This window comes from Macaca nemestrina, chromosome 1 (genome assembly GCF_043159975.1).
Source record: "Macaca nemestrina isolate mMacNem1 chromosome 1, mMacNem.hap1, whole genome shotgun sequence".
Classification (NCBI taxonomy): domain Eukaryota; kingdom Metazoa; phylum Chordata; class Mammalia; order Primates; family Cercopithecidae; genus Macaca; species Macaca nemestrina.
The window spans coordinates 148,356,966-148,368,305 of record NC_092125.1 but is presented as its reverse complement, the minus strand read 5'-3'; positions in this window follow the sequence as shown (position 1 = coordinate 148,368,305).

The following is an 11,340-nucleotide window of genomic DNA, read 5'->3' as shown; positions in this document are numbered from 1 at the left end:
TAATGCATACTAACAAAATTAATTCTTACATCAGCCAAAACTTGTAAAATGAAGCCACGAACATAATGTCCCCCATCACCCTACCTACAAGACTATCAGGTTTGCAGCTTTCTGATATAAAAAAGCTAACACTTCATTTTAATTTAAATAGTGAGTTGAGAAGCAATTGAATTGAAATTGAGACACAGTGTAATCTGGAAATACCAGCCATCTCCCAAAAACATTAAATTCCAGGTTCTGGGTAGCAGTTGCAAACTAAAGTACCCCTCATTGCCAGAGATTAATTGATTCAGTGATTGACAAGAATCAGTCGTGCTATCATCCCTGATTTGAGTTACTTTTTTTAGTGTTTACATAGTAGAAAGGGCCTTTTTCTGAGTTACAAATGTACTAACACCTAGCACAGTACCTGCACTTAGTAGATACTCAAATACTTAAGAAAAATTTGTTGAAGAAATAAATGCTTGCATTACTGAATAAAATGAAGTAATTTTGCCTTAATTTACCTTATTTCCAGCTGCAGTATATTTTCCTATGTCAGTTTTGTTGTCCAATGGCTCCAATCTCTGAATGTGCTTTGACTATACTACTTTTATTAGTACCTAGTCTCCGCTTCCTGGAATAATTGTATCTGCATCTGAGATTTGCAGATAAGAGAGAAGATTTGCAGAAATCTTACCCACTCTATAAAACTCTGCTCTAGGCCAGATGGGGTGGCTCATGCCTGTAATCTTAGCACTTTGAGAGGCCGAGATGGGCAGATTGCTTGAGCCCAGGAGTTCAAGACCAGTCTGGACAACATGGCACAACCTGGTCTCTATGAGAAACGAAAACAAAAACAAAACAAACAAAAAAAAGGGCCAGATGTGGTGGTGTGCACCTCTGGTCCTAGCTACTCTAGAGGCCGCGGTGGGAGGATCGCTTGAACCTGTGAGGTTGAAGCTGTAGTGAACCGAGATCAAGCCCCTTCATTCCAGCCTGGATGACTGAGGGAGACTCTGTCTCAAAAAAATAAAAATAAAATAATAAAACTTGGCTCAACCACATTCTTTATGAAGTCATCTCGGATCTCCAGACAGGAACTCAAGTTCTTCTAAACTTCAATAGTACTTTACTCCCACCCACTCATAGTATAGTTACTGTTTTTTGTTTTATACAATTTGTATACATGCTCTTTCTCCTTCACAAGAAAATTCATAAACTCCCTAAGGGCGGAAACTGTTTATAATTGACTTTTATATTCTTTACAGGAGTATAAATTTAGCATCTTATATATTGTACATGATGAATAAACATTTTTGAATTAGTATCAATTTTAATTTAGAACAAGTGGCTTTAGTTCCAGTCTATTGCCTAACTCTCCACTAGACCATGCTATATTAGTGTTGTTTTAAAATTCTTTCCGCGATGAGTAAGAGACACAGTTTGTTAAATAATCTTAATTCGTACCTAAGAAAATGCAATGAAATGTGATGAAATGTTACACTCTAATTTGCATATATTGATATTTATAGTTCTACAATATTTTCATTCCATGGGCCCCAGGCTATTTAATGAATAGTCAGAGCATAAAACTATGTCCCAGTGAAATATTCCCACAGGAAATGACCGATAGCAAAGTTGCCAATAATGGTTCTCTAAACACAATTTGATCTCTATCTCAGAAATTGTTTCCATTCCAACTCTGTTGCAAAATCTTTTTATTCTTTGTAGTTAACATAGTTGTTAAGAACACTATTCGCTGCATATATATCTATATGCAGATAGATATATATGAGTAGAAAAATATAACCTTGAAGATCTAGATTGAACTTCATACTGAATTCAGTTTATCCACTTGTTCAGGAGTTATAAAACATTGGTTATTGGCCAATATAAAATACTGTGCATTGTTCTAGGCGTTACTCAGAACTAAGTTTGATGCAGCATACCACAACTGAACTTAATGCTACTTTAAAGTTGAGAATGTTCTAACACATGAATTCACAATTTTAATCATATTTTGTTTCACAACAGAAATTAATAAGGCAGTCATGGCCATGTGACACTATTTAAAGACCTTAATAATGTAAATTCCACTTTTCTGTATGTGCATTACACATCAATAAAAAGTTGGTAAAAATGTAATTCTAAAGAGACAGTGCCCACAAAACTTATATTATGCCTAATATAATTAAGGTAATGACAAGATATGAACATAAACTATACTTTGTAAAATCTTTTTTAACAATTTGTATACTGTTCCCCTACTTATCTCAATTTTCATATCTTTCTAATTCATAGATTCCCATGAAAATTAGGGGATGGGAATCATTTTTCAGTGTTTATGTTTGTTTCTTAGTGACTTGGAAATCATCTTGATGCCCCATGAATTAACAACTATGTGTTGGCACTGTCACAAAAGATACAACAACTATGAGATAACAGGGCTCCAGTAAGGCAGGGATCTAAACTAAGGATGTAGTAGCACTGACTCAATCTGGGAGAAGGGGGAAAAAAGCAGGGCAAGTTGAGGCAGAGGGCTAGATTTAACAGTAATGGAAGGGAAGTGTTTAGTTGTGTTATGGTTGTTTTCTAGTCAATTTAGAGTGCATATCCGTCTCACTCATGTTCAGTCTTCCATTATACTCTTAGCAGAACCAAAGGCAAATTTAGCTCTACCATTTGTCTAGTACTCTCTCCCTAAACTGCTTTAAAGGGATGCCCTGGAGTAGACCTCCCTGGTCTGCCATGCAACTCCGTTAGTATGAAGTAAAATGTACTTCAGTCTAAAGCTGACCACACTAACACTGCACTGAGAATCAAGGATGACATGTTCTCAGTACAGCAATTTTTACTGTTTCATAATTAATAATATCTGGCAGTTTGCAATATTGCTTAACCCATCCCCACCCCAACCAAAGTAATAAAAAAGATAGGCTGGGTCTGGTGACTCATGCCTGTAATCCCAGCTCTTTGGGAGGCTAAGGTGGGTGGATCACTTGAAGCTGGGAGTTCGAGACCAGCCTGGCCAGCATAGAAACTGTATCTCTACTAAAATTACAAAAATTAGCTGGGCGTGATGGCTCACACCTGTAACCCCAGCTACTTAGGAGGGCGAGTCACGAGATTCACTTGAGCCCAGGAGGTAGAGGTTGCAGTGAGCCAAGATGGTGCCACTGCACTGCAGCCTGGGTGACAGAACAACACTCTGCCTCAAAATGCAAAGAAAAACAAAGTTGTAAAAAAGAGACTTTTGCTTTTGCTAAATGCACATGTATTTCTGATGTTTTAGAAATGTATGCTTTAGAATAGTCACTGATATTTCAGAATCTCTTATTATATTAATATATTTGGGATTATAGAGTAACTTGCCCAAGCTCACCATAGCAAGTAAAGAAGAATTCAAATCCCATCTGTCTGATTCCATAGACACTACACTCCTGTGTTATTTCTTTGAATAGAAAAAGAGACTAGACAGTTGATGTAATAATCCTTGCACTGGCTTGAACCTTTGTTTTTATAAATTATTTAGTTGGTCACCTTTCAGAAAAGAGTTTAATAGTTTATGAGCTTTTGTGAAATGCATCTGAACATTGGGAAGCTGCTTGTTAAACATTTTAATGCTTCTCAGTACAGTCCAACTCAAGGGTGTTAGAACTAAATCCTTTATTTCCATTTAATGATAAATCTATTCATATTACACCACAGTGCAAAAGTGCATTCTGAAATGTACTTTGGTTTTAAACATAGGACAAGCTTTAAATGCATTAAAGACAAAATATGCACTCAGATAAGCCTGTTTCCAAAGTAAATAGGCAGTGAGAAAAGGGAAAGTGTAGGCTGCCCTTTCCTAAATCACATCATTGGACTTCAGGGTAACAAATTAGTTCATGAAGGGAACTTGCTCTGTTTCAAAGTTGTCAATCTAATAAATGAAGAAAAATTGATACAAGGTTGCCATTTTGAAATAATGGATCTAGGCAAAAATCACCAGTGGCTTCTAACATCACAGAGACAGACAACCTGACCTGACCTCTGATCAAGTATACACCACCACCTATGATTTTATTCATGTTAGAGTTCTTAGAAAAATAAAACCTGTGTCTGACCAGTCTCAAGATTTGATTACCAATTTCCAGGAATTATAGAAAACAAAGAAGCATGTTAAATAACACCATGGGGATGCAATCAACAAAACCCAGACTGTGGGAAGCTACAGGACAAAGGCCGCAGTTTCTTCAACATATTAACCAATTGTAGTGAATGGACTTTATTTGGAGTCTGATCTGAACAAACATCTGTTTAAAAAAAAACAGGAAGATTTGAACTCGATATTTGATTATATTGAAGAATTATTGTAATTTTAGATGTGATTTTTTGACAAATAGCACTTTATCTTTTAGAGGTAAATGTTGAAATATGGATGACAAGATATAAAGCCAGGGATTTTTTTCAAAGTAATTGCAGAGGAAGGAGACTGAGGATGTGGAAGAATGAGGGTGAGTTTTGGGCTGGTAAGTACTGAAATTGGGTGATGGCTACATGGGGGATTGTTTTCTGTACATGTTTGAAATTTTCCAGAATATATTTTTAAAATCTTAACATGAATCAGACTTTTATAATAGATCCTGGCAACTGTTTAAAGCAACACAACTTTGAGGGCAGCCAAATGCAGAGATGGTAAGAGAATGTTGAAATCTAGGTCCAAGAACTATAATTCCAATCCAGACCTGAGGTGGTATAATGGAAATGACTGGAAATCAGACAGAACTAGTTTAAATCCTAACTTTATCAGTCATATACACCAAAACCACTGATCAGGGAAATGAACTCTTGCTCATCTTTGCTAATTCCAGACCATTATTCCCCTTTTCTAAAAGTCTGCAGCTCTTTTGAAATACATGACATTAAACGATACTACTGCTTTTTGCTGTTTATAGTCATCTGCTTTTTGTAGTTATCCACGAACTTCCCTCCATTCATTCTAGTGTCTCCCTCATTATTTCCTTTTCTTCACCATTTTTCTTGTCATCCTCTTGGTGATTTCATTATTCACAAAAGGGTCCATCCAGTACCCTGGTCTCTTATTTTCTTAAGTTTCTCTTCTCTAATAATCTTAACCTCCACCCACCTCAGCCACACGGTCCTAGAGTCTTACTTTAGACTTTGTCATAACCAATAACTACAAACTCTCAAAATATCACTTCCTATTTTCCAGCTCCCTCCCTGTGGCAGTCAGACTCCATTAACTCCATCCCACTAACCTACAGTCTTTATCATTCCCCTTCTGTCCTTTCCTCCCTGCTTTCTCTGTTGAGATTGCATGGTCCTTGTGGAATCACTCCCTTGCATATATCACCATGCTCTGTTGTCCCTCTTGATAGAAGTCTTCGTTTTGCCTTTTTGTAGAGATGGGGTCTCACTATATATCCCAGGTTGGTCTCGAACTTCTGTCCTCAGTGATCCTCCCTCTTCTGCCTCCCAAAATGCTGGAATTACAGGCGTGAGCCACTGCACCCAGCCTGTTGTCTCTCCCATTGTCCTACTCACTTGGCACAACCTCAGCCCTGGTTGAAACTGATTTTCCTTCATACTCTGCATTGGCACTTGGAAGGCTTAAATGTGGCTGAAGAAAATCACATCACAAAGAGTCCCCAGGTGTTGCTAGATAACTTCACCAAATATCCCTGGTCCATTCACTCTCTTCTCAAGTTTCTGACACCACCACCCTCTCCTCACTCTCAGTTATCACTCTTCTTCTTGTTACACTGAGATAGACACTCAGGAGAGAGTTTCCTTATCCTTCCACCACCAGCTCTACCAGCATGTTTTATCTGTACTCTGATACTCTGCCATGTGCCTGCTGCCCTGTTACAATAGGGCTGCCCCTGCCCCTAACCGAGGCCAAATCTCTGGCTGCTTCTACCTCTCTCCTCACCCCTCTCCTCTCACTGCCATCCATTCACACTGGCTTCCTCATTGCTCACTAAATGCACTCCTGCCTCAAGACCTTTGCATCTGCTGTTTCCTCTGCCTGAAATGATTTCTTCATGACCTACTACCTCCTTCCATTCAGGTCTCATTTCAAATGTTATCTCCTCAGAGAGACCTTCCCTGACTCCCCCACCATCTAAAATAATACCCTTTGCATTTCCTATCCACCTCATTTTGCTTTATTTTTCTTTATTATACTTATTACTATTTAACATTATATTGGATGTCCATTTATTTGTGGTATTGCCACCTTCTAAATGCCAGAACCTCACTTTGCAGAATATTTCTGTCAGGCATAGGTGCCCCATACATGTTTGTTGAATGAAAGTGTGATTGTTGTGCCCAAGAACAAGTAAATATATGTTTCCATTTCCTTCATGGTAAAATTGGTTTGCCATTGTTTCACAGGGTGTTGTTAAGAGAATTAAAAGAGGTAACAGTCAAGGTAGATGAACCTTGAAAACATTATGTTCCAGCCAAGCCTGGTGGCTCACGCCTGTAATCCCAGCATTTTTCGAGGCCAAGGCAAGTGAAGTTCGAGACCAACCTTGGCAACATAGTGGGATTCTGTCTTTATAAAAAATACAAAGAATTAGCTAGAGATATGGCCTGTGCCTGTAGTCCCAGCTACTCGGGAGGCTGAGGTGGGAGGATCACCTGAGTGTCGGTGGTTGAGGCTTCAGTGAGGCTAGATTGTGCCACTGCCCTCCAGCCTGGATGACAGAGCAAGACCCTGTCTCAAAAAAATAAAAAACAAAAACATTACACTAAGTGAAAGAGGCCAGACACAAAAGATCACATAGTATGATTCCATTTATATGAACTGTCCAGATAGGCACATCCGTAGAGGCAGAAAGTAGATTAGTAGCTGCTCAAGGCTGGGGGAAGAAGGAAATAATGAATGATTTCTAAAGGACATGGGGTTTCTTCCTAGCGTGATGAAAATGCTCTGGAATTAGATTGTGATAATTATTGCACAAACTTGTCAATATGCTAGACTTTAACATGGTGAATTTTATAGTATGCAAATTTTATCTCAATTTTTAAAAAGAGGACTATTTTCTTGCATTATTATTATTATTAGTAGTAGTAGTAGTAGTAGTAGTAGTAGTAGTAGTAGTAGTAGTTTGAGATGGAGTCTCGCTCTCTTACTCAGGCTGGAGTGCAGTGGCACGATGTCGGCTCACTGCAACTTCTGCCTCCAGGGTTCAAGCAATTCTCCTGCTTCAACCTCTTGAGTAGCTAGGACTATAGGCGCCTGCCACCACACCCAGCCGATTTTTGTATTTTTCTAGTAGAGTAGTAGAGACAGGGTTTCACCACATTGGCCAGGCTGGCGAAACTCCCTGCCTTTTTGTCATTAGCTCTCCTCCCAACTAATATTCATGGAAAATCTTAACAAAAAAGAAAATGTTTTATTGGAACTTTTAAGAGAATATTGGAGATACAAATAGCTTGAAAGATACTTCATTGGGTAATTGTTGTCAGAAATACTGTCACATTTCCAAATGCTGGTTTTTCATAAAACCTTTGATTCTATAGAGTTTTCGTTCAGTATCCTGGGTGGATTGGTTCTAGAATCCCACTCAGATACCAAAATTCACAGATGCTCAAATCCCTTATATAAAATGGCATAGCATTTTCATGTAACCTAGGCACATCCTTCTGTCTACTATAAATCATCTCCAGATTACTTATAATACCTAATACAATGCCTACGTATCACTTCATTCAAGTGGATTCAACACAGTACTCAGTGGATGGCAAATTTGAGTTTTGGTTTTTGGAACTTTGTGGAAATTTTTTTGAAAATATTTTAAATCTGAGGTTGGTTGAATTCATGGATGCAGAACCCACAGATATGGAGGACCAATTATCTACTCAACAAATGAATACAAATGACTTCTTAAAGTTCACTTTTCTCTATCAACTACCAAAGAATTCATATACAGACTTACAAAATTAAACAAGACTTCTGGCCCCCTCAATCTCTCACTTCCACCAAGAAAACAAAAACGTTTTTCAGCATTTAGAAATAACAGCCTACTTTCATTTCCTGCTGGAAACTCATGGTTCTTTCATGTAAACAAAACCAAAGAACATTACCCTTATAAGCAAAAAATTACCTGGAAAAACCATAATTACACTGAAAAATATAGGTAAGTAAACACATCTTTAGCCTTTTGTATTCTTTTACTGGACAATTTTCCCTAAGGTAGAGGGTAAGGAGCTATATATTATGTAACATTTTAGAAATAGCAGAAAACCAATTAAGGGGAAAAACACAAACCAAAACTACCCGTTAACTTCTTTCCTGATTAAAATTATCTTCCAACAATTCAATTATATGTAAAGAGGGAACTGTAGGTACACACATATTTATTAACTGTTTTTGGTGGTCCAGAGGAAGCTGCATTATTTTTACCATAAAAAATCAGTTATTTTCCTACCAGCCTCATTTTCATAAGAACACATACAATTATTAATGACTCTATAATTTTACTGTAGAAACACCTCGATTTTATCCCAGTTGCTGTTTTTTGGTGTTTTTGTTTTTGTTTTTGTTTTGAGATGGAGTTTCACTCTGTTGTCCAGGCTGGTGTGCAGTGGCGCGATCTCGGCTCACTGCAACTGGTTCACGCCATTCTCCTGCCTCAGCCTCTCGAGTAGCTGGGACTACAGGCACCTGCCACCACGCCTGGCTAATTTTTTGTATTTTTAGTAGAGATGGGGTTTCACCATGTTAGCCAGAATGGTCTCAACCTTCTGACCTCATGATCCGCCCGCCTCGGCCTCCCAAAGTGCTGGGATTACAGGTGTGAGCCACCATGCCCGGCCCTCAGTTGCTGTTTTAAAGTGTAGTGCATGCACGCAATTATGGCACACACAAGAAAGTGAGACATAGTGTATACAAGGCCAGATAAGTCCATTCAGTGTAGAAACGGTACATTCCAAGAAACATATTTCAAGTGAATTCTTAGGTCAGGAGTTCAAGACAGTCCTGGCTAACCTGGTGAAACCCCGTCTCTATTAAAAATAAAAAAAAAATAGCTGGGCATGGTGGCAGGCGCCTGTAATCCCAGCTACTCGGGAGGCTGAGGCAGGAGAATCACTTGAACCCAGGAGGCAGAGGTTTCAGTGAACCAAAATTGTGTTATTGCACTCCAGCCTGGGCAACAGAGCGAGACTCTGTCTCAAAAAAAAAGAAAGTATATTCTTTCAAAACAAGCAAGTTTTTAAGGTAACATGTTTTTAAAAGGTTATCAAAGCAGTGATAGATTTCGCTTTTTTGTATATTTGAGATAAATACTGATAAATCACATCAGGAATTTAGGATAGTTTCTTTGCTCTGAAGAGTTCTCCCTCCAATTACTCATCACAAGATAAGACAGTAATTGTCAAATTCTTTTCTGCATTAGTATACTTTCCTTGAAGGCTGACATCATGTGTTATTCATTGAATCCATTGGGCCCAGCCACTGCATGCCTCTTCCTATCTTTTAAAGTCTGGACATCAGTCTCGAGTCACGTTCCTGTCACCTTCTTAGCATTTTTACTAAACAAGTCATCCAAGAGTTAACAAAGTTATTTCACACACTAACACTGAATTCAAGATGACGAATAGAACTATCTATTTTGTCATCAGAGTAGACAAAATCACCATCTCTGACTCATTTGAGATGAAGCATAGGCCAGGTGCAGTGGCTCATGCCTGTAATCCCACCACTTTGGGAGGCCAAGGCAGGACAGCTTGAGCCCAGGAGTTCAAGACCAGCCTAGCAAACGTAGCAAGACTCTGTCCCTACACAACATAAAACAAACAAACAAACACATTAGCATTTTGGTGTGCACCTGCAGTCCCAGCTACTTGGGAGGCTGTGGCTGGGGGAATCACTAGTTGAGCCCAGGTGTTCTTGGATGCACTGGCACCACTGCACTCCAGCCTGGGCAACGGAGCAAGACTCTGTCTCAAGAAAAAAAAAAAAAAAAGAAAGAAAGAAACATGACAATTTTCCAAGAGAAGAGCAGCTTGAAAGCTATGTTTCATTGCATAATCACTGTCAGAAATGCTTTCACTTGCTATATTCTAGTTTTTTAATAGAGTCCTCAAGTCTACATATTAAACAAATAAATACAGTGGCTTCTTAATTAAGAGATAAGAGGAGCCTGTAGAGTCATCAGCAACACTGTGATGGTCACTGGAGAGGTCAGTACCCTATAGAAGCTCAGTAATTGCTCTGAAAAGAAAAATCTAATGTAGAATTCATGCAAAGACAACTTGATTTTACACATCTACAACAGGGTTCCAAACTCAGTGCCTGCTGGGGCCAGGTAGGTCCTGTCAATGAGTGTTCAAATCTAGACATAACCAGAGGACTTAGTAAAAAAGAGTAAGTACTTTCTCAGCTGAAAGAATGGAGAACTACAAAGAATCATTCCCTCACCCTTTTCCTGTGTTCCTTTCTTCCCCACTTTGGCTAAGGAAGTGAGTTTCACATTTTAAAATATACTACATAGGCTAACTCTGGGTGGGTCAACCAAACACACGTGCTGGTTGCCAGCTTTCGACCTCTGATCTTCAGGGAACAACACACAAAAATTGTTTCCAGAAGAAAGGAATGCATAATATCATAATTTTAAATAATCTACCATTAGCCTAATTACGAAAAGGGTTAAGGTCTATGGTAATGATAAAACTTCCCTCTTGCCTTATTTTTCATCATTATAATCTCAGTATCAGCAGGAACCTCATATTTGCACAGAATTTTATGAGTAGTAAACTGTTTTTACTTTACCTCTTAGTCTGATTCTTACCTAAAACCTTTGGAAATAAATAAGCAGAATAGAGATGATCGTAACCACATTCAGATGAGATAGCTGAGACCCAGAAGGGACAAGCCATTTTAGTCATGTTTATTCAGGTTTGAGGAGGATGCAACCCTAGTTGTCCAAGCTTCTAGTACAAGTATCCTCATTTGTAAAGCATGTTTTTTCTGATGAAAGTGATGCTTTCTTTTAAAAAAAAGATAACTTAAAAACATAGAAAAGCAAAGATAAACAAGAAGAAAAATCTCATGTAACCACTCCCACAGCCACAATTATTAAAATGGAATTGTTTTCAACTTCATGTGAAGAGTAGTTGCTGGAAACCATGTTTTTCAATATTTCAACTTGATAAGTAGTACTAAAATAATATTCTGGTAATACACAACAATTATCTTAGAGTGTGATATTTTATTGTAAACAGCATTGGTGCTTGCTAGTATATTGGATGTAACATGTGAGGAAGAAAAAAGTTAAAAACTTATTTTACAATGAAAACATCAAATGACCCAGTAGGAATGTCATTTCTACCAGGATCTCT